The sequence below is a fragment of the Agelaius phoeniceus genome (assembly GCF_051311805.1).
Source record: "Agelaius phoeniceus isolate bAgePho1 chromosome W unlocalized genomic scaffold, bAgePho1.hap1 SUPER_W_unloc_1, whole genome shotgun sequence".
Taxonomy (NCBI): domain Eukaryota; kingdom Metazoa; phylum Chordata; class Aves; order Passeriformes; family Icteridae; genus Agelaius; species Agelaius phoeniceus.
Window position 1 is genome coordinate 9446041 of NW_027509866.1, and position 23351 is coordinate 9469391.

At 51.5% G+C, this 23351-nt stretch overlaps 1 protein-coding gene across 1 annotated transcript in view; it reads left to right on the forward strand.

The window, feature by feature from the left end:
• Positions 1-23351, forward strand: part of LOC143692499 (uncharacterized) — a 168912-nt gene that overhangs the window by 141279 nt on the left and 4282 nt on the right. The gene's annotated exons all lie outside the window — the stretch shown is intronic.

Genomic DNA, 23351 nt, shown 5'->3' on the forward strand with positions numbered 1-23351 from the left:
CAATTTTGGCCATGGATGCCTGGACATAAAAGATGGGTTTTTTCTATGGGAAGAAAAGCACCAGCCCCCAGTGTTTTAAAGGCAGATGAGAGGTGGCCCCCAAGAGGCCAAGGCCAGCCAGAGCTGTCTGTCCTGGCAGGTTTCATATGGGAATAATCCTTGGATATAATCAAATTTGGAAGAGGAATCCCAATTTCAGCCATGAACCCCTGGAGGAGAAGGACAGTTCGTTCCCACAGGAAGGAAAGCACAGAACTCCAGGGCTTCAGGGGCTGGTGAGAAGTGACCCTCAACATGCCAAGGTCAGCTGGACCAGTCGGGCAGCCCCCAGGAGGCCCAGCCAGCCAGACCTGTTCCATGTTCTTGGATCCTTGGGGCCCTGCAGCATCACAATGGCCCCTTGGTTCCATAAGACCCTGTAGGATCACAACAGATCTTTGTTTCCATGAGACCCAGTGATATAACAATGGTCTCCTTGGCTCCACGGTGGAACAATGGCCCCTTGCTTCCATGAGGCCTTGCAGTGTCAAAATGGTTTCCTTGTTTCAATGGGATTGTGCAATGCCACAATGGCCCATTGGTTCCATGAGGATGCAGAGTCTCAAAATGGCCCCTTGGTTCTATTGGATTCCTCAGGGTCACAATGGCCCCTTGGTTCCACCAGGCCTGGATGTGTTACACTGGCCCCTTGCTTCCATGAGACCTTGCAGTGTCACAGTGGCTGCCTTGGTTCTATGAGGCCCTGTGGTGTCACAATGGCCCCTTGGTTCCATGGGGACTCAGACTGCCAGAATGGTCTCATTGGCTCCATGAAGCCCCTCAGTGTCACAATGGTCTCTTTTGGTTCCACAGTATCACAATGGCACCTTGGTTCTGTAAAGCCCTGAAGTAAAGAATGGCCCCTTGGTTCCATTGGGCTCCTCACTGTCACACAAGTTCTCAGTTCCACGGAGCCCTGCAGGGTCACAGTGCTCTCCTTGGTTCCATGGTGCCACACAGGGTCACAAGGGCCCCTCAGCTCTACAAGACCCATAGTGTCACAATGGCCCCTTGCTCCCATGAGGCCGTGCCATGTCACAATGGTCTCATTTGTTCCACGAGGCCCTGCAGCTCCACAATGGTCCTTGAAGTGTCACAATAGTCTCAGCAGGTTCCCCGACTGGATCACAATGGCCTCCTTGGTTCCATGATGCCCCATAGTGTAACAATGGTATCCTTGGTTTCACAGTTAGAATGGTCCCATGGTCTCATGGAGCCCCACAGCCCCTTATAGAGCCCCACAGCCCCTTGTGGAGCCCCACAGGGTCACTGTGATCCTCTTGATTCCATGAGGCCCTGCTGTGCTACAATGGCTCCTTGGTTCTATGAGGCCCTGTGGTGTCACAATGGCCCCTTGGTTCCAGTGGGTCCTGAAGTGTCATATCAGTCTCCTTGGTTCTATGAGGCCCCACAGTGTCACAATGGACTTTTTGTTCCATGAGCTTTTGTACTTCCAAAACCAGACAACAACAGTCTCCTTGGTTCCATGGTGTCACACTGGACCTTGGTTCCATGGGTACTCACAGTGTCAGAAGGGGCTCCTTGGTTCCATGAGGCCCTGCAGAGCCCCTTGATTCAACAAGGCCTCAAAGTGTCATCATGGCCTCCAGGATTTCATGAGGCCCTGCAGTGTCATAATGGACCTTTGGTTCCAGGTGTTCCAGCACTGTTCCACAAATCCTTAGTTCCATGGGGCCCTGTAGTGTCACAATGGACTCCTTGGTGCCACACAGTGTGACAACTGCCCCTTGGCCTGCCAACGCTCCATGGTACCACAATTATTCCTTGCTTCCAAAAGGCCTTGTAGTGTCACAATGGCCCCTTGTTTCAATGAGGCCTTTGTTGTCACCATGGTCTCCATGATTCCATAAGGCCTCGCAGTGTCACAACAGACCATTGGTTTCACTGAGCCCCGCTGTGTCACTATGGTCCCCTTGGCTCCACAAGGTCCAGCTGTGTCACAATGGACCTTTGGTTCCATGATGCCCCAGAGTGTCACAATGGTATCCTTGGTTCCTTGGACCCTTCATCCCATGGAGACCCCCAAGGTTTGCTGTAGTCCCCTTGATTCCTTGAGGCCATGCCATTCTATAATGGTCCTTTGGTTCCAGTGAGTCCCAAAGTGTCAGAACAGTCTCCATTGTTCCATGAGGCCCCACAAAGTCACTGTCCTCCCCTCGGTTCCACTGGTCCCACAGTGTAACAATGAACTCTCGGTTCCATGAGGTTTCTCAAACCCAATGGTCTCCTTGGATCTACAGTGTCACAGTGGCACCTTGGCTCCATGTGGCCACGCTGTGTCACAATGGCTCATGATTCCATGAGGCCACAGAATTTAACAAGGGACTCTTGGTTCCATAAGGCCTTGCTGTGTCACAATGAACTTCTGGTTCCATGAGCTTTCACACGGCCCACAGCAGTCTCCTTGGTTCTGCAGTGTCATAATGGACCATTTGTTCCATGAGGTTCCATAGCAGAACACGGTCACCTTGGTTCCGTGAGGTTCTGCAGTGTCACAATGGACCCATGGTTCCACCAGGCCTTGCTGGGTCAGAACGGCCCCATGGTTCCCAGAGGTTTTTCAGCATCACAATGGTCTCCTTGAATCTGCAGTTTCACAATGGGCCATTGGTTCAATGTGGCCCCAACGTGCCAAAATGGATTTTGGTTCCATGGGGTTCCATGGTGTCACAATGGACCCTTTATTCCATGGGTTTGCTCAGTGTCACAGCTGAATCCTTGGTTCTGTGAGGCCTCGCCACAATCAAAGCCAAAATATCAGAATAGGACTCATTAAGACTAAATTGCTGTTTAAGAGGGTATCATTTATTCAGGTCTGAGATCTAGTTAGGGATAACTCCTAACCCTATGTGGACATGTAATTCTACCAGCATCACTAAATGTGTATTACAATTTACGCATTACCATAAAATCCACCCCAAGTTCCCAGTTTCAGTCCTTCTTTTTTCTGCCATTACATTCTTGAGCCAGATGTCTTCTTGTCTTCCAACCATCCTTGCTGGTAAAGCAGCCCCTGAATGCCTTCTTCCTGTGCTAAAAGTTCACAGGCACAGTAAAAATGGAATTAACCCTTTTGGTATCAGCCCAAGGCTTTGTGTGGGCAGGCAGAGGCAGGCAGGAGGCAGAGCTGTCAGCAAAGGAAGGGGCCAGCCAGGTGGGGCAGCCGGGGGATGCCCACAGCCTGCAGGGACAGAGGCGCAGGGCAGGGACACCGTAGGACAGCCTGGGTTGCACAGGGCACAGGGATGGGCAGCAGCTGCAAGACAGCCCTGACACAGCAAACTTGGGCAGCACTTTGGCCATGGCAGACACAAAGAGCACCAAAGCCCCAGAGGGTCATTAAAGCCCTTGTGCTGTGTCTGTGCTGCTGAGCTGGGCCGGGCTCCTGGCCCAGAGGCAGCTCCTGGCAAGGGCAGCAGAGCTGCAGAGTGACAGCTCTGGCCAGGAGCAGCTCCTGTGCACAGCCCAGCAGGGCTGGGGCACTGCCAGGGCCTCTCAGGGACACCAGCAGGGCACAGACAGAGCTCCCAGGGGCTCAGCACTGGCAGGGGCTGTGGCATGTCCCAGAGGGGGCTGTGTCACAGCAGCTCCTCTGGGTCTGTGTCATGGAGGCACAGAGCAGCTGTGATGTCAGCAAGGGGCTGTGTGACAGCACAGAGTGGGCTGTGTGAGGCCACAGATTGGGCTGTGACATCACAGAGTTTGTTTTGTGAGGTCATTGTGGTCACTGAGCATCATAGAGGGGACTGTGAGACATCACAGAGCAGATTGTTACATCAAGGCATGACATCATAGAGCTTGCTGTGAGGTCAAAGTGTGTGCTGTGACATTAAAGAGTGTCAGTATATCACAGAGAGGGTTTTGTGGCATCACTGAGGGGGTTGTGTCATCACACATCTGTCTGGGACATCATAGTGTGAGGCCATAGAGCAGATCTTGCCTTCATAGAGAGTGGCTCTGTGATATGAGAGAGTTGGTTGTGAATTCACCAGGTGGCTGTGCAAAATCATAGAGCAGCCTGTGACATCACAGAACAAACTGTGACATCGCAGTGCGACTCTTTGACATCAGAGTCTTCTGTGACATCACAGAGCAGCTGTGTAACATCACAGCGGACAGTGTGACATCACATGGGACTGTGTGACATCACAGAGTAGCTGTGTGACATCACAGGTTGCTGTGTGACATCACAGGAGGCTGTGTGACATCCCAGGGGCTGTGTGAGGTCACTGGGGAGGTCACTCTGCCCCGGCCCCCCTCACAGTTCCCCCCAGAGCAGTCCAACCCTGCTCGTGCACAGCGGGGTCCCCTGTCCCCCCGGGTCCCCCCGCCCCCGGCGCCGCAGCCTCCCCCAGAGGATGTTCCACGAGATCGACCCCAGAGCCTGACACGGGGACGGGGGCCGGGGCCCTGGGGGTGGCACAGGGGGACAGGGACCCCCTGGCAACGTCCCTGTGTCCCCCAGGGCCAGAGCCTGGGCCAGGGCTCCTTCACCCTGGTACCAACGAGGCCTTGAGAGCGCTGAAAAAATCCCTAACAAGGGATCAGCAAAAACCAGATTGAATATTAAGGGAAAGCAGCACAAAGTTCCTCGGCAAGAGTCACTCTGCTCCTGACTGGACACTTCAGAGACACCAAGAAAACAAAGCAACAACAAAACCAATAAAAATCCAGACAATCAAACCAGAAATGAATCAAGAGCTGTCCCTGTGTTTGTATGAGACACAAGGACAGTGAGGGGTAAAAGAAATATGGCCCAAAAGCTTAACAGATCTTAAACTTAATAGGACTTAACATAACATTAACTGATACATTCAACTTCACAATTTAGCAAAAGAACAGCACTTAACAGTATTTAACCTAACTTTTCGCCTATGACTTTTCAATTTAACATAGGAATAACATTTAACTGTATTTAACTCCACTTATAACTTTTATTAAACAACTTAGCAAAAGAACAACTATTTGAAGTATTTAACTTCACTTGGACCTCATGACTTAACCTCACTTACAGGCCTGACTGTCTCAGCTATCCAAGGCACTCAAGCCCCTCAGAGAGCAGCATTTCTGCCACATTTCCCCAGCACAGGCACTCCTGTGTGCACACAGACACAGAGTCAGGGCAAGGCACCTGGAAGAAATTCCCCTGAGGGCAGGAAATGCTCCCTGTGGATCCTTTGGCATCTCCCCAGCGGGTGAAGGTTTGAGCCTGGAGGAGTGGGGGGATCGGCCCAGGCTCCGTCGTTGTTGGGGATCCCCGAGTGCAGCAAACGGGAGAGTTCCCGGCTGGGAGAGGCCCCACTCAGAGGGAGTCACTGGCCCAGGAGAGCTCCAAGGGCTCCTTTTGGAGCACTGTTTGCAGGGCCCCAAGAGAGGGGCATCAGTCCCAGCAATGGTTCATCCTGGCCACACTTGGCACCAACAGCTTTCTTTGGCAGTGTGAGAACTGAGGGAACAAAAGCAGTTCCCAGGGCTGCTCCTCCAGAAAGCAGGAGCTGGTTGGGCAGCAGCAGTGCCTGGAGCAGACAGTGTTTGTGATGAGCTGCAGAGGAGCTGAGCCCAGGGGCTGTTGGCCAAGGCTGAGGCCCAAGGAGCATTTCTCATCTGGCAGGGCGGCCTGAGAAGGGGAGGGGGGAATGCAGCAGCACAGGGCCCATGGAACCAAGGGACCATTGTGACACTGTGGGGCCTCATGGAATCATGGAGAGCACTGTGACATTGCTGGGTCTCATGGAACCAAGGGGCTGTACTTATGCTGTGTGGCTCCATGGAATGCAGGGATCATTGAGACACTGAGAGGCCCCCTCAAACCAAGGGTCCATTGTGACACCCCGGGGCCTCATGGAGCCAAAGGTCCATTGTCACATTGCAAGGCCTCATGGAACCATAGAGAGACCATTAGGACACTTCACAGCCTCACGGAACAACCAAGGGGCCATTGTGGCACTGAGGGGACTCATGGGATCATAGAGACCATTGTGTCACTGTGAGGCCTCATGGAACCAGTGAGACCATTGTGACCCTGGGGGTCGCCACAGAACCAAGAGGACCATTGTGATTCTGTGGGGCCTGGTGAAACCAAGAGGCCTTTGTGACACTGCAGGGCTGCATGGAACCAAGGGGCCATTGTGACATTGTGGAACCCCATTGAACCAAGGGTTCATTGTGACACTGCAGGGCTGCATGGAAGCAAAGCACCAGGGTGGCATAGAGGGGCCACCTGTCATCAATGGTCCATTGTGACATTGTGGAGTCAAAGGAGACCATTGTGACACTGCAAACCCCCAGGGTCCAAAGGTCCATTGTGACATTGCAGGGCTCATGGAACAGAGAAATTACATGACATTTTGGGGCCTGGGGAACCACCGAGACCATTGTGACACTGTAAGCCTCATGGAATTTTTGAGACCATTGTGACACTGTGGGGCCTTATGGAACCTAGGGGCCATTGTGACACTGCAGGGCCCCAAAAAATTAAGGAAACTCGAAACAGGTCTGGCTTGGCCTCCCAGCAGGCACCTGATTGGTCCATCTGACCTTGGCATGTTGAGGGTCTCTTCTCTTCTGCTAATAAAACAATGGGGCTCTGTACTTTCCTTCCTATGGAAAAGATCTTCATCTCCAGGTACCCATGGCCAGAACTGGGATTTCACCTCCATATTTCCTTATATCCAGGGGTTGCTCCCATAGGAATATTGCCAGGAAAAGTCTGTCTTAAAGTGGTTTCACAAGGGTCACTTCCCATCTGTCCCCAAACCACTGGGGAAGGCTCCATGCTTTCCTCCCTATGGAAAAGTACTGTCCTGCTTCTCCAGGAGCCTATGGCCAAGACTGGGTTTCCACCTCCAAAATTCCCTCTATCCAAAGTCTGCTCTCAGACAAAATCTGCCATTCCTAACAAGTCTGGCTGGCCTTGGCCTAGTGAGGCTCTCACCTGCCTTTTAAACATTGGGCTCTGAGCTTTCCTTCCTATGGAAAAGAACTTTCCTGCTCCTCTAGGCACCCACGGCCAGAATTGGGATTTCACCTCCAACATTCCCTGTTGTGACAGACTGGAGGAGATTGTTGGCTCAAAACATTTCGTGTATGGGGGAGGAAGAGGCAGGTCCAGCCTTGCCCTGCCCTGGAAGCCCAGCCCTGCCCTGACCTGGAACCCCAATCCCCCCAGAGCCTCTATCCCAGCCCAGCAGTGGCTGCCAGTCCCTGGCACAGCACAGGCAATGCTGGCAATGCTCCACAGCCACCTCTGCAGCCCCCAGCCCAGCTCCTGAGGGACCAAATGAGCCCAAGCCCCACCTGGGGGAAGGGCCCAGGGAGACCAAGGGGTATTGAAGGCTGACCACAAGGCAAGCACACATCTTGACCCTGCATCCTCTTGGAATTTCCATCTGAACACCACTGGAATCCAGGAGTTGGTAGCTCTGTGTGTGTGCTTCTCTGTATCCTTTTAGTCTTTCTTTCTTTCTGTGTCTTCTTCTCCTGTTTCTGTGCTCCTGCAAATGTTGAGTAACTTAAAATTGAATGGGCTTAGAGTTTGTGAAGTTGAATGGGCCAAGTCAATGCTTTCAGAAGTGATTTGTTGATTAAATATCTGTCGTAGTTTGACATGAGAAGAATCTTTAAATGTAATGTAAAACTTTTTGTGTAACTGACAATCTATAAACCACTGAGATACTGAACACGCCTCTGTGAAACACAAATGTTAAAGATGAAAAAAACCCAGGAACCTCCTCTTTCTTTTCCAGTCAACAAAGAAGCAGCGGCCCTGGCCCCGGCCCCCATCTCAACCAAACCAAACCAAACCAAACCAAACCAAGCAACCCTGCCATGGGCTGAGCCCCTGCCCCCCTCCCTAGGCTGCCCCCCCCATCAGCCCCATTCTGACCAAAACAAACCCCAACAACTCCCAAACAGGAAAACAAAAGAGGCTACAAAACCCCAACCAGAACAAAGCCAGCCACAGCTATTAAAATCTCACCATCAAGTCCCTGCTCCGCAACACAACTAAAACCAAAACCCCTACAACCTAAAACCATACAAAATAACACTACAACTAAAACACAAAAAAACCTAAAACCAGCCATAAAACCAATTTTACACAACCCAACCATAATTTCCACCACATGATGCCAGCAGGTCAGGTGTTAATTCTTTCAATACTTCAATCCTCCCATGAGTAAAAGAAAAAAACCAAAATACAAGCCTATAAAAAACCAATATAAAACCATCAAAGTAAGTAAAGAAGAAATTAAATCCTAAATAAAAAACAATAAAAAATATGTTACTCCTAAAACTAAAATCCACTTCTAAACTATAAAGAAAAAACTTTTTCTTTATAACGCAAAAAATATTTTTAAAAATTCAAATTATTATCAAAGAAAAACCTCCATACTAAAATAAGCAAATGTTAAAATAACTTTAATTTCATAAAATGCTTAAACAGGGGAAAAAAGTAATCCAGTATCTCCAAGAGAAGATTTCTATTCCAGGAGTAAAAATAATTTTAAAAGTAAATAATAAAAACTTATAGCTTTAAATAAGTCATCTTTAAAACAGTACCTCATAAGTCAACATCAACAAGCTGTGAAAAAGCTTGTAGCAATAAAAACAACTTCACAAGAACAAAGTTCCCCAGACAACTGTTATCCATGACAAAAATAAGAGCCACAAAAAAAATTTTTTTCCTCTTGTAAAAAAATCTTCACAACCTTAACAAGCAAAACTTCTCTCCCCAAGTAAACTAAATAAAGACAATTCTATAAATAGTAAACTAACTAGAAATTTTAAGTTTACTTTCTTTACATTGTCAGTAAAAAGAAAAAGGTGTAAAGAAAAAAAAGGGGTTCTAAATAATTTATTTTAATTCTTACTACCTTTTTTCTTTATAAATTTATTTTAAATAAAATTTTCTCTATACCCTTTTAAAATTTTAGGCCTACTTTACTATTCTCATATTACAATCTCACAATAAAATAAATAGATAAATAATTAACTGACACTAAAACCCCCCATACTCATCAATCCATTAATTAAGAACTCTCAAGAATAGAAAAATCCTAAATTAACAAACCAAAACCACTACAATGTCATAATAAACCTTTGCCAAAGTTTCTCTGATTTTCTGAACTTTCCAGGGAAGTCTGTTTGGTTGTTCTGAGCTCCTTGAATCTCTTCTACTGGTATTTCTCCACTGCTCCAACTCAGCGTACACAAACAATTGTAATTCCTTTTAAATGTCTCCTTGAGAGAGTTGTTTGGGGGATGGGAGTCAGGGCTTGTGTGTCCTGCTTGGCCCAGCCCAGGCAGGGCTTTCCCAGCCACATTCCACACTCCATTGCCCAGCTGGAGCCCCTGGTGCCTCTGAGTTGTGCTGCCCCAGCCCCAGGGACGCTCTCCTTGTCTGCCCATTCCCCCACGGTCTCTGGGCAGGGATGGCCTCACTGGGGGCTGCTGACATCCTCAGCAACTTGGAGGCTGCTGCTGAATTTCACTGCTCCAGAGGCTTGTTCAGCCTTCAGCTCTTCAGTGCAGGAATTCAGTATCCCAGGGCTCATGAACATTCAGAACACCTGAACAAGCCAAGCCTCTGGGAATCATTTGATTTAAGTTTCCAAATCTTTTCTGGTTAATTCAGCACATGTAAGAAGTATATTCAAAGTGATTGCAATATATTTAAGAAGACAGTGAGAAATAAAATTTTTAGGTCTTGTTTATGTTTTATTTTTCTTTGTTAATTCATTGATATGTGCAATCTCCAATTGACACTGAATCCAAGTACCTCCTCATGCAGTTTGAATAGATATGAAAATCAAGACCCTTCATGGCTGACAATCAATCAGACTCTGTCCCTACCCCCAGCCCACCATTTCCCCCATCCAAGCCCTGACACTCAGAGCAGCCTTGTGCAAATCTGAGCTCCCTCCAGCCCAGGCTGCACCTGCAGCTTTCAGCTCCTTGGCTCCAACTCCAACCTGCTTTCCTTGGAGAAGGAGCTGTCCGAGACACAGAGGGATGTTCATTTCTTGTCAGCCAGCAAAGCCAAGGGAAGGCACAGCCCCATCAAATGCAAAAGTCATTCTTCTCCCTGGCTCTGCCCCTGATCCCCACAGCCTGTCCTGTTTCCTTCATCCCTGCATTGCCAGGGACTCTCTGGGACAAGGGAGCTCTGCTCTGGGGATGGAGGGAGGTGCAAGTGCCACTACTGGAGTGGGAACCACAACTCATCAGGTTTGTGTCCTTTGGGGGACCAGGAACTGGTGAGACTCAGAGGCACAGAAAGTTTCTCCTCATGGCCAACAGACCATGGTTGAAGAGGACACAATTTAATAACAATCACACTCTTACCTGAGATATGTGCAACGTCCCAGCAGCATCTGAGGAGTCCTCCATCAACAAGTGATATCCATTCTAAAAGTAATTTTAGACAAATGTGTCTCTGTCATAGATATAAAAACAATTAAATACTTGTATCAGGACGCTCGTCCTGGAGTGGGTGCAAAACAGCTCCAACAATTCCTGATTTGCAAAGCTGTCAGTGGTGGATGGAGAAGGGAGGTCAGGCTGCTTTTGGTGTTGAGGAAATGCTGAAACCAGCCTGACTCATTTCATCTCCTCCTGTCCTGGCTGATCTCCCCTCTTTCCCCTTCCACCCATTGGCTTTTGTCTCCCACCAGGCCCCCGGTGAAGAGCCTGGCTCTGTGTTCTCCATCCCCTCCTCTCTGGCACTGCCAGGCTGGGATGAGGAGCCCCTCAGCCTTCCCTGCTCTGGGCTGGACAAGCCCAGCTCCGTCAGCCTCTGCTCACAGCCCAAGGGCTCCAGCCCCACCTTGGAGGCCCTTCCCAGACCCTGCTCCAGCTGCCAGACATCATTCCTGCCCTGGGCAACCCAACCCAGGCCACAGTGACCTGGGTAATGCCCGTCCTTGATGTCCTGGTCACACAGCCCTGGCCCCTTGTCCCAGGCTCTGGGGTGGATCCTGTGGAACATCCTTTGGTGGAGGCTGTGGCTCCAGGTGGGCCGGGGGGATCCTGTGGGACAGGGACCCCGCTGGGCATGGACAGCATTGGACTTGTTGGGAGAAACTGTGAGGGGGAGCTGGGGCCGAGTGACCAACCCAGTGACCTGACACAGCCCCTCTGGGATGTCACACAGCCCCTCTGGGATGTCACACAGCCCCTCTGGGATGTCACAGCCTGCTCTGTGAGCTCACAGCCCCTTCTCTAATGTCACACAGCTGGTCTCTGATGTCACAGCCAACTCAATGATGTCATAGACTGCCTCTGTGATGTCAGACATCTGCCATGTGATGTCACAGCTGGCTCTGATTTCGCAGAGGGAGTCTGTGATGCTGTAGCTTCTCCATGACCTCACATTACCGACTCTGTGATGTCATAACCCACTCTGTGACCTCATGTTACCAGATGATCAATTGCCTACACCAGCTGAGCTCACACCTGGAGCTTGTTCTCCACAACCCCAGGCCTATGGAAACCACACAAGGCCCATTGTGTGAGAAGGGGAACTGGAAGTTCAGCAGCCTCAGGGTCCTGCCAGCTCATCCAGGCCCACTGGAACATTGGGGTCCACGACCACCAGGGACCACCAGAGAGACCCCCAGGACAGATGAATGCTTGGGTAAAGAGTAGGGGAAATATGTCAATGACTTCAGGAAAATGATTATCATATGTGTGTTTAGTCCAGGACAATCAATGAATATGTGAGCAAAATGGAGAATATAAACAGAAACTTTCCTGTGCTCAGCATGCACAGCTTTGGGTGGAGCTCTCCCCCGTCCATCCAGCTGAATAAAGAATGCTGCTTCTTAATGCTACACTGGGGTTAAGGAGATTTATATTTTAGCAAATTTTTGGTAACACTCCCACTGCCAAGGAAAGCTCTGTCTGCTGCTGTTCACAGACAGAGAAGGGCTGGGGGCAGATGTGGGGCTCAGAGGCTGCCTGGGGCACAGTGACCATGAAATAATCAAATTTTCAATGTTCTGTGAAAGAAGGAGGGGCAGCAACAAAACTTCTGCACTGGAATTAGGAAGGGCAGACTTTGGCCTGTTTAGGATGCTGATTTGGAGAGTACTGAATCGGGTACTGATTTTTTAAGGGAAACAGCCCTTAAAAACAAAGAGGGCTGGGAAGGATGGACACATTTCAAGAAAGTAATCTTAAGGAGGAAGGAGCAGCCTGTCCCAGTGTGGCAAAAGATGAGCTGGTGAGGAAAATGACTGGCCTGGATGCCCATGGAGCTTTTGTGGGAAGGCAAGGGGAAAACTGACTGACAACTCAGGAAATGTTTAAGGATGTCTTTAGGTTATGCAGAAAGAAAAGTTGATACTTGAAAACTCAATCAGAACTTAACCTATCAGCTTCTGTAAAAAAAAAAAAAAAAGTTTTTATAAAAAAAATTATAGCAAAAGGAGGGAGAAGGAGAACCTCTACTCTTCATTGGATGCAAGGGGTAATACAGTAACTAAAGATAAAGAAAAGGCTGAGCTACTTAACACCTGTTTCCCTCAATTTTCAATATTAGGACAGGCTGTCCTCAGGACAAGTGTTTTCCTGAGCTGGTAGATGAGCACAGGGAGCAGAACAGCCCCCTGGAATCCAGGAGGAAGCAGCTGGGGACCTGCTGAGCCACTCAGATGCTCACAGGTGTATGGGATCAGATGGGATCCATCCCAGGGGGATGAGGGAGCTGTGGATGAGCTCCCCAAGCTGCTCTCCATCATTTACCATCAGTCCTGGCTCAGCAGGGAGGTCCCAGAGCACTGGAGGTGCCAGTGTGAGCCCATCCCCAGGAAGGGCTGGAAGGAGGAGCTGGGGAACTCCAGGCCTGTCAGCCTGACCTGGGTGCCTGGCAAGGTTATGGAACAGATCACCTTGAGTGCCATCACAGGGCACCCACAGGATGGCCCAGGGATCAGAGCCAGCCAGCGTGGATTTAGGGGTGGCAGGTCCTGCCTGACCAACCTGGTCTCCTTTTATGCCCAGGTGACCCACCTGTGGATGCGGGAAAGGCTGTGGATGTTGTGTGCCTGGACTCCAGCAGAGTCTTTGACTCTGTCTCTGACAGCATTCCCTGGAAAAGCTGCATCCCACGGCTTGGGCAGGTTCCCTCCTGGCTGGGAGATTTAAGAGCTGGCTGGAGGCTGGGCCCAGAGAGTGGTGGGGATGGTGCTGCACCCAGCTGGTGTCCAGGCACTGGTGCTGTCCCCAGGGATCTGTGCTGGGCCCAGTCCTGTTTAATATCTTCACTGATGGTCTGGGTGAGGGGATCGAGTCCAGCATTCACAAATTGCAGATGGCACCAAGCTGGGTGTGAGTGTGGATCTGCTGGAGGGCAGGACAAGAAGACACAGCCTTAAGCTGCACCAGGGGAGGTTCAGGCTGGACAATAGGAAGGAGTTCTTCACAGAAAGGGTGAGTGGGAACTGGAATGGGCTGGCCAGGGGGGAGGTGGCAGAGTCACTGTCCCTCTCCAGTGGCACTCAGGGCATGGTCTGGGTGACAAGGCAGTATCAGGGCATTGGTTGGACTTGATGATCCCAAAGGTCTTTTCCAGCCTATTTGATTCTGTCATTCTCTGATGATTGGGACACTCTGGGGCCATTGTGACACTGCAGGGCCTTGTGGTGCTAAGAGGACCATGGTGACACCGTGCAGCCCCACAGAACCAGGGCTCCATTGTGGTGCTGTGGGGCCAAATGGACCCAGGGAGTGCCCCGTGACACTCTGGGCCCTCGTGGAACCACAGAGGCCATTGTGACACTGCAGGGCCTCGTGTAACCAAGGGGTTTCACCATTTTGACACTGCAAAACCAAGGGGACCATTGGGAGACTGCAGGGCCCAGTGGAACCAAGGGGCCGTTCTGACACTGTGGGGCCTCATGGCACCAAGGGGACATTGTGACACTGCAGGATCCTGTGTTACCAAGGGGCCACTGTGACACGATGGGGCCTCAAGGGATCTGGAATAATGCTGTGACACTGATTGGCCTTGTGGAAACAAGGAGTCCATTGTGACACTGAGGGGACTTGTGGAAGCACAGAGACCATGGTGACAGTGTGGGACCTCATGTGACCATGGGGCCATTGTGACACCCTGGGGCCCCATGGAACCAAGGGGCCACTGTGAAACTGCAGCACCAATGAGAACATTGTGACACTGTGAAGCCCCATGGAACCAAGGAGTCCATTGTCACATTTTGAGGCCCCATGGAACCAAGAAGACCAGTGTGACAGTGCAGGGCCTGGTGTAACCAAGAGGCCATTGTGACACTGAGGGGTCCCATGGAACCAATGGAACCCCATGGACATCGTCACAAATGTCACCAAGCTGGATGTGAATGTTGACCTGCTGGAGGGTCAGGGGACTCTGCACAGTGACTTGGGCAGGCTGGATCCAGTGGATGAATCCAACAAGCTGAGGTTTAACATATCCAAGTGCTAGGCACTGATATTTGGCTCCAGTGCTACAGGCTGGGGACAGAGTGGCTGGAGAGCAGCCAGGCAGAAAGGGACCTGCAGGGACTGATGGACAGCAGGCTGGACATGAGGCAGCAGTGTGCCCAGGTGGCCAAGAAGGCCAATGGCTCCTGGCCTGGATCAGGAATGGTGTGGCCAGCAGGAGCAGAGCTTTTGTGCCAGCACTGATCTGCCCCCAGCTCTGCACACAGACATTGCTGCTGCAGCTCCAGAGAAGGGAACAAAAGCAGTATAGCCGCAGCTGTCTCTATAGAGAGCAGCAGACATGATTTTCTTAGTATTTTCTTGGGGAAGCTTGTGAGAAGATTGGAGAAAAGAGTAAGAAATTATTTTTATTTTTATTTGTTATACTTATTGTGTACACGTAGAATGTGTTTTAGAGATATGTTTATTAAATGGTGATTTCTTATTTAGACAATAGTAATAGTGTTTTAGATTCATTGACCAATTCAGTCAATGCTGTATTGGACTGTTGGTAAGGGGTTAAGTTTCTTAAGAAGTACAATATTATAAGATAATAAAGTGATTGATCAGCCTTTTAGAATCATGGAGTCAATGCTAATTATTACCTGGGTGGCAGCAGCCGACAACAAGGAGAATCTCTGGAGAAAACTTTGCTGGAAGATCCTTTATTTCCTTTAAAGTCACCAAGAGCGCAGCCCCACATTGACATCGTCTGTGGCGAATGGGAATGTAGGGAGAAACAAAATGAGAAATGGCAAAAACAATGACCTTTCTTTGTGGAAAATATGAGAAAACTAAAACAAAAGAAAAATATTGCCACATAAATAAAAGCCCCCAGCCAAACCAACTCGAAGTATGAAAGATGACTTTTATTACAAGTGATTTGCAGAAATTTCCAGCAGTTTAATGTTTCTGAAAGCATCCAGTCATCAGTCTCCTCACTGCAGCCTTGAGCTCCTGGTTCCTCAGGCTGTAGATGAGCGGGTTCAGGGCTGGAGGCACCACTGAGTACAGAACTGACAGGGACAGATCCAGGGATGGGGAGGACATTGAGGGAGGCTTCAAATAGGCAAACATGAGAGTGCTGAGGAACAGAGAGACCACAGCCAGGTGAGGGAGGCAGGTGGAAAAGGCTTTGTGCCGTCCCTGCTCGGAGGGGATCCTCAGCACAACCCTGAAGATCTGCACATAAGAGAAAACAATGAACACAAAAGAACCAAGTCCTAAAGACGCACTTAAAACAATGAGCCCAAATTCCCTGAGGGAATTGGAGTGTGAGCAGGAGAGCTTGAGGATCGGGGGCACATCACAGAAGAACTGGCCTAGGGCATTGCCATAGCACAGGGGCAGGGAAAATGTATTGGCTGTGTGCACGAGAGCATTGAGAAAGGCACTGGCCCAGGCAGCTGCTGCCATGTGGGCACAAGCTCTGCTGCCCAGGAGGGTCCCGTAGTGCAGGGGTTTGCAGATGGACACGTAGCGGTCGTAGCACATCACGGTCAGGAGGAAATACTCTGCTGAGATGAAGAACACAAAGAAAAAGAGCTGAGCAGCACATCCAGTGTAGGAGATGTTGCTGGTGTCCCAGAGGGAATTGTGCATGGCTTTGGGGACAGTGGTGCAGATGGAGCCCAGGTCAGCGAGGGCCAGGTTGAGCAGGAAGAAGAACATGGGCGTGTGCAGGTGGTGGCCGCAGGCTACGGCGCTGATGATGAGGCCGTTGCCCAGGAGGGCAGCCAGGGAGATGCCCAGCAAGAGGCAGAAGTGCAGGAGCTGCAGCTGCCGCGTGTCTGCCAATGCCAGCAGGAGGAAGTGCCTGATGGAGCTGCTGTTCGACATTTGTTCTGTCTTGGCAAGGGGACCTGTAGAAAAAGTAATCATGGAATAGTTGGGTTTGGAGAGGACTTGAAATATCCCAGCAGAGCCTGGGGGCACTTTCTCCCCACTGCCTGCCCAGGGCTCTGCTGCCTGGAGCTGTCCCTGCCAGCAGCTGCTTCCCTGTACCCAGGGTGGGCCCTGCCAGTGCTGCCAGAGCCCAGCCCAGCCCTGGGGGCTCAGCTCTGCCCTGCAGAGCCCTCCCAGCTCAAGCACTGCCCAGGGGCAGCTCTGGCTCTGCAGGCTCTGATGGCAATGTCAGAACAACCCTAGGAGGCTGGAAAAGCGACACTGATGCTGCATGTGAGCGGCCCTGTGCTGATTTCTTTCACTGCCTTGTTTAATCAGATCAAAGAGAAACTTTTTTTTTTATTATTTTTCACAGGCTGAACTGAGAGATGAAGATCTATGTGCAATTTCCAACCCAGAGCAGTTGATGACAAAAGTAGGATATCCACTTTTATACAGCCCCTGCCTTGCTGTGCTCCCTGTATCATCTAAATTCTGCAGTTAAATGTCATGCTGAGAGCAGTCCTGAACAATGCAGCATCCTCCCCACACAAGGAGAACACTCCCAAGCCTCACCAGCTGTCTCCTTCCCCCCAGATCTTGTCCCCCAGCGCTGGGAGCAGCTGCCAGGGCTGGCTGAGAGCTGTCCCTGGCAGGCAGCAGAGTCCCTGCCCCAGCACAGCGCCCTGGGCTGCAGGACCCTGCTCTGCAGGACAGCCCTGGGCACCCCTGGCTGCTCTGCACAAGAGACAAGCAGAGAATGTACTCACAGGCTCTGCAGGCATTGGTATGTTCCAGCTTGAGGAGATGGCTCCAGGAGCTGCAGCTGCATTGTCCTGCAGCCAGAGGTTCCTGTGCCAAGGGCTGGCAGTGATTGTGCCCCAGGCACTTCTCAGCCCCTTCCCAGCCCTGACTGATTGAAGCTCTCTGTGCCTCTGGGCTGTGCCCGGGCTGGCTGCAGGCAGTGCCCCAGCCCTGCTGGGCTGGCACAAGAGCTGCTCATCCAGAGAAATGTGCTTTTGAAGCTCTTCTTGGTGAGCAGGAGCTGCCTCTGTGCCAGGAGCCCAGCCCAGCTCAGCAGCACAGACACAGCACAAGGACTTTAATCAGCCTCTGGGGCTTTGTGCTCAGGCCCTGAACATCAGTCCCTGAGAGGGAGCTGAAGAAACCTCTCCAGAACTCCAAGGCAGAATCCAACTCCAAAGTTTCTTGGACTTTTAATGGGTCCCAGAGAGGGACACGACTGAGCAAGTGTCCCCAGGCCCCAGGCAGAGCAGAGAACTGCAGGCAGTGATGACAGGTGGGGACAAAGAGAAGCCAAGTCTTGGTGCCCTGGGGCACAGCAGGGTCTGTGCCAGCAAGGGCTGGGAGGAGACACCTTGTCCTGAGGCCCTGGGGCCTCCTGGCACAGCCCCAGCCAGGCTGGGCACTGTCAGCCCCTTGTGCTGCCCTCAGCATCCCCCCCTAGCCCACATCCCAGTGGCCTCAAGGATCTGCTGCAAGGAGTCCCTGGGGAGCCTTGCTCAGCAATGGCCCTGGGGGCTCCTGAATGCTCCCTGCAGGGACTGCAGGTTTTTCAAAGGACTTTGGCTTTGGCTTTTGCCTTGCAGTCTCTGAGAGGTTTGTGCAATCATGGCCTCCAATTATCTGCTGTAATTAGTCCCCGGAGAGGCTTTGTCATTAACAACACTTAGTGGGGCTCATTAATGCTTCAAGGTACTTCAGTTATTTGAAGGTACTTGGTGTTTCCCTTTTGATAGAGACTCTGTGAGAGGTTTGTGCAATCATGGCCCCAATTATCGGCTTTAATGAGTCCCTGGAGAGCTTTGCACTGACACTCAGTGGGTCTCATTAATGCTTTGAGATACTCAAAATTTTTAAGGTAGTTTGGAATTTCCTTTCCATATTGAGACTCTGAGAGGTTTTTGGTTAATCCTGGCCTCCAATTCTCTCCTCCAAGATGTCCATGAGAAGCCTGTGTTGGGGATGGACCTCAGTGGGACCCATTCATGCTTTGAGACACTTTGGGGTTTTCTTCTGACTTTGACTCCTGGAAAGGTTTGTGCCATCTCCTCTCAGGCCCTGAGGTTCAAGAGCTCAGCTCCAAATGCACCACAGGGCTCATCAGGATGCGGCAAGTCCTGACAAACCATGGCTCTGCCTTGATTTCCCTCTGCTCTTATGCAGTTTATCAGGAATGTATCTGGAGTGATTTTGGTTTGCTAATTTGAGATTTCTCAGCCAATGCACCTATCAGTGCAGTGGGATCAGTGTTAGCTAATTACCATTGCACTCACTGGAATATATTTACTCATTTCCTGCTGTGAGATAGGATTAGGAGAAAGGCAAAGTAGGCTCAAAATTTTAAAAGGGTATATAGAAAAGTTTATTACCACTAGATAGAAAAAAGAATAATAAGAATCTGAACACTTCTCCTCTCCCTACAACCTTTTCTTTCTTACTGACAATGCAAGGAGACAAAACCTGAAATTTTCAGTCAGTTTACACCATCTAGAACAGTCTTTCTTCAGTTCACTTAGGGAGAGGAGACTCTCTTTCATGCTATGGAGACTTCTCCATAAGAAAAATGTTCTCTTGTGGCTCTCAATTCCCACGAAGAGCAGGTGCCCAGAAAATATGCAAGAGTGAAGTCCCTCCCATTTTTCACAGCTTAACCCACAGCTGGTTTTATGGGCCATGTCAACTAATGGGGTATGAGTTTAAAGATGAGCTGTTCAAGAGCAAAGATTCTCTTCATCTATTTCTGAAATCATCTTCATCTCTGAGAACAGAGATCTTCTTCTTCTCTCCCTGATAGCACAGGATCTCACCACTCTTCTCTCTTTCTCTGTTTAAACTTCTCATGGGATCACAGCTACTTCAACATTTGCTTACTTTAGCATGGAGGTTTTTGCTGAACAGGTCATCTCCCCATATTTTCAAATAGTTATAGGGAAAAGAGAGTCTGATATATTAATTCCATCCTTCTCCATAGCTTTACAAGAGGATTTCAGCCCCAAGATCAAGGCATCTCCTCATTCCTCCCATCTGGGACTCAGCTTCCCCTTCAGTGACCTGGGTGTCTTCATGTTTGTCCTTTTCTCTCACTGGAGGGAGGATGGAAGCACTGAAAGAGTTCATATCTCACCCGGGGCCTGCAGATGGTTCCGTGCCCCCGGCCGGGCTCGGTGCTTGCGGCCGGAGCTGTTTTACGATGGAGGTTTCTGCAGCGGCTGCGCTGGGGCTGTGTCAGGATGGGCCGCGCTGGGGCAGGGCCAGGATCTCAGCAGCCAGGCCAGAGCACAGCAGCAGCACGGCCGGGGGCCGATGGCTTCTCCTGCCCCTGCCCGGGGCTTGCGGCTGAAGCCCAAGGGTGGCAGAATCTTGGCCGAGCCGGCCCGGCCCGGGGCTGCTCCTGGGGCCTGGCGGATCCTGGCTGGGCCCGGGCTGGCGGCGGGGCAGGGCTCAGCAGGGCCCAGATGTTCCCAACTGCAGCCATGGCCCGGCCCGGCCTCGGCCGCGCGGCCTCCCCTGCCCTGCCCGGCAGCCGATGGGGCCTGGCGGGGTCCCTGGGAAGGGGCCCAGCCCCACGGCAGGAGCCGGCCGGCCCGGCCTGGCTGAGACGGGGCCGGGTCAGCCTTGTTACCTCTGTGCCAGCCAGAAGGGAAAGAGACCCTCCCAGGCTTTCCCATCTTTAACATGTGCCTTCACAGAGGCGTGTACAGTTTCCTTCATAGTTTAACAGATTGCCAATTCTCAAAGATAATTACTGATTGGTTTTTTTGTCAGACACGGAGGAAACTGCTAGCAGCTTCTCTTAGAACATCACTTCCGTGATGCAAAACCAACACAACAGCGCAGAGCACAGAGCTCCTTTGTCCATATATAGTGCTCATGTGCCCGAGGTTTCAAAATACCTCCCTGGGAGATCTCCGGGCCCTCTCCAAGGTGTTTTCAAATGAAAACATTCAGCTCAGAGTCTAAGAAAATCACCAGAGGACAGGGCCAGCCTGGCCTGTCTGTCCTGGCTACTTTTGTCTGAGATCAGTCCTTGGATAAACAGAATTGAGAGGCCAAATTCTAATTTTGGCCATGGTCCCTGGACCTGAAAGCCGGTTCTTTTCCATAGGAAGGAAGGAACAGAGCCCCAGTGTTTCAGGGGCAGATGAGAAATGGCCACCAGAGGCCAAGGCCAGCCAGAGCAAGCAGGATTTTGTTCTGAGTGATATCCTTGCATATAGGAATTGCTTTAGGGAGAGTTTCAATTTTGGCAATGGGCATCTGAAAAGGGGGGCGGTTCTTTCCCATAGCAAGAAAAGCACGGAGCCCCAATGTTCCAGGAGCTGATGAGAGGCGGCCCTTGACATTGCAACATCAGCCAGACCTGTCAGGGGACCCCTGGGAAGCCAAACCAGCCAGACCTCTTCAATGTTCCCTCAGTTCCATGGGGCCCCACAGTGTCCCAATGGTCCCTTGCTTCCCTGAGGCCCTGAGGAGTCATAATGCCTCCTTGGTGACACCAGGCCCTGAAGGGTCCCAATGGTCTCCATGGTTCCATCAGGCCCCACAGAGCCATAATGGTCTCTGGGTTCCATGAAGCCCCACTGTGTCACCATGGCCCCTTGGTTCCATGGGCTCCAGTGGTGCCACAATGATTCCCTTGGTTCCATGAGGTCCCACAGTGTCCCAGTGATCTCCATGGGAAGGGAAGGACCCAGCCCCAGTCTTGCAGGGGCAGTCACCAGAGGTCCAGGCCACCCAGGCTTGATGGTACTGGCAGATTGTGCCTGGGAGCAACCCTTGGATATCCAGAATTTTGGAGGTGGAATCCAATTTCAGACATGGACACCTGGAGGATAAGGATGCTTGTTTTCCATTGGAAAGAAAGCACGGAACACTGATTACACAGTGACATTTGGGGATCTATGGGGAGTATTGGGGATTGTTCCTGCACCTCGTGACCCAACAGGAGCTTCTCTAATAAATGTTGCCTGAAGCTCCCACTGTGGTCATGACAGGAACCCATGTGAGTGTCTGGGACATCCCGGCTCTTTGGCAGCCTGGGGACTCCTGGGATGTCACCATGGGATGGCTGTGACTGCCTCTGACCCCAGGGCTCTTTACCATCCCAGAAAGCCCTGGGAGGCATCCATGGAGCCCCTGTCTCTGTGTGTGACATTCCAGCTCTGGAACAGCCTGGAGACTCTTGGAAAGTCCCCATGGAACCCTTCTGAGGACCTGTGACAAATCTGATCCTTAGCAGGCAACCATCACCAGTCCACTGTTGCTATGGTCAGTTTCCATGGCAACCATCACCAGCCCCCTGCTGCTATGCTCAGTCCCTTGGCAGCTCCATGGAGACCCCATGCCAGGGGTGGTTGCCATGGACACCAGCTCAGGCCTGCAGCCAGAGCCCGTTGCCATGGCAACCATTGGCAGCCCCCATCCCCAGGCTGATGGGATCCCAGAAGCACAGAATTGGCTGAGCTGGGAGGGACCCATCAGGATCCTCCAGTCCAACTGCTGGCCCTGCACAGGACACCCCAACAATGCCAGCCTGGGCCTGGCAGCGCTGGCCAAACGCTGCTGCAGCTCAGAGAGCCCTGGAGCTGGGACCCTGCCCTGGGGAGCCTGGCCAGGGCCCCAGCAGCCTCTGGCCAAAAACCTTTTCCTGACATCCAACCTGAGCCTGCCCCGACTCAGCTGCAGCCGCTCCCTCCACTCCTGTCCCTGGGCACCAGAGGGAAGAGGTTCCCACAGCCCCAGCCAGGGACCCGCTCCCAAGGCTGCTGCCATGGCCACCAGGGCTGGCACCAGCTGGGATGCTCGCTTTCCACGGGCCGGGCTTCAGGAATGGGATTCCCCAATTTCCTGCTCCCGCTAAAACCGCGCTGCCCTCGCTGCCCTCCCGCCTCCCATGGAAAGCACAAAAGGCAAAGATCCCGGGCTGGGATAAGAACAATTTATTGGGAACAGCAACGGGATAAGGAACAAACAGGAACAGAAACAATATTGATAACAGAAGGGATAAATAAAACTGTTTACAGGGAAAACTACAACACAACTCACAGGGTCTGCCTGGCTACAATATTTCTTGCCTGGAAAGGACACCCTTCTCCTCAGGGAGAGAGAGAGAGTCCCTTTCCTGTCCCTGGCAATGATCTGAGGTGGGACTGAATGTAATGACAGGGCCATGGCCAGACCCTCATGTTCTCCAATCCCACATCAGGTCATTGGCAAAGGGCAGGAAAAGGTACAGGTGTCTTCCCAGCATGGATCACAGGGAACATGGATCACCAGGGCTCTTTCCAATGTGGCTTCTCCCATGGGGGATGAAGCTGGAGTGGTGCATGAAGCTGTTCCTGCAATCGAGGCACTTGCAGGGCTTCATTTACGGGTGGCTCCGTTGGTGTCTTGTCAAATGAGAGCTTCTGGTGAAGCTCTTCCCACACTGGGGACACTCGTAGGGCCTCTGCCTCTCCCCAGTGTGGATGCGCTGGTGCCTGATGAGGGTGGAGTTGTGCTTGAAGCCCTTCCCGCAGTCAGGGCAGTAGAAGGGCCTCTCATCTGCGTGAATCCGCTCATGCAGGTGGAGATTTGAGCTGGTCCGAAACCTCTTCCCACACGTGCGGCACTCGTAGGGTCTCTCCCCAGTGTGGATGAGCTGGTGCCTGATGAGGTGGTACTTGCGCTTGAAGCCCATCCCGCAATCAGGGCAGTGGAAGGGCCTTTCCTCTGTGTGAATCTGCCGGTGCCTGGCGAGATCAGGGCTGGTGTGAAACCTCTTCTGGCACTCAGGACACTCGTAGGGCCTCTCCCCAGTGTGGATGCACTGGTGGGTCAAAAGGGTGGAGCTGCAGCTGAAGCCCTTCCCACACTCCCCACACTCATAGGGCCATTCCCCAGTGTGGATCATCTGGTGGCTGATCAGGGTGCTGCTCTGCCTG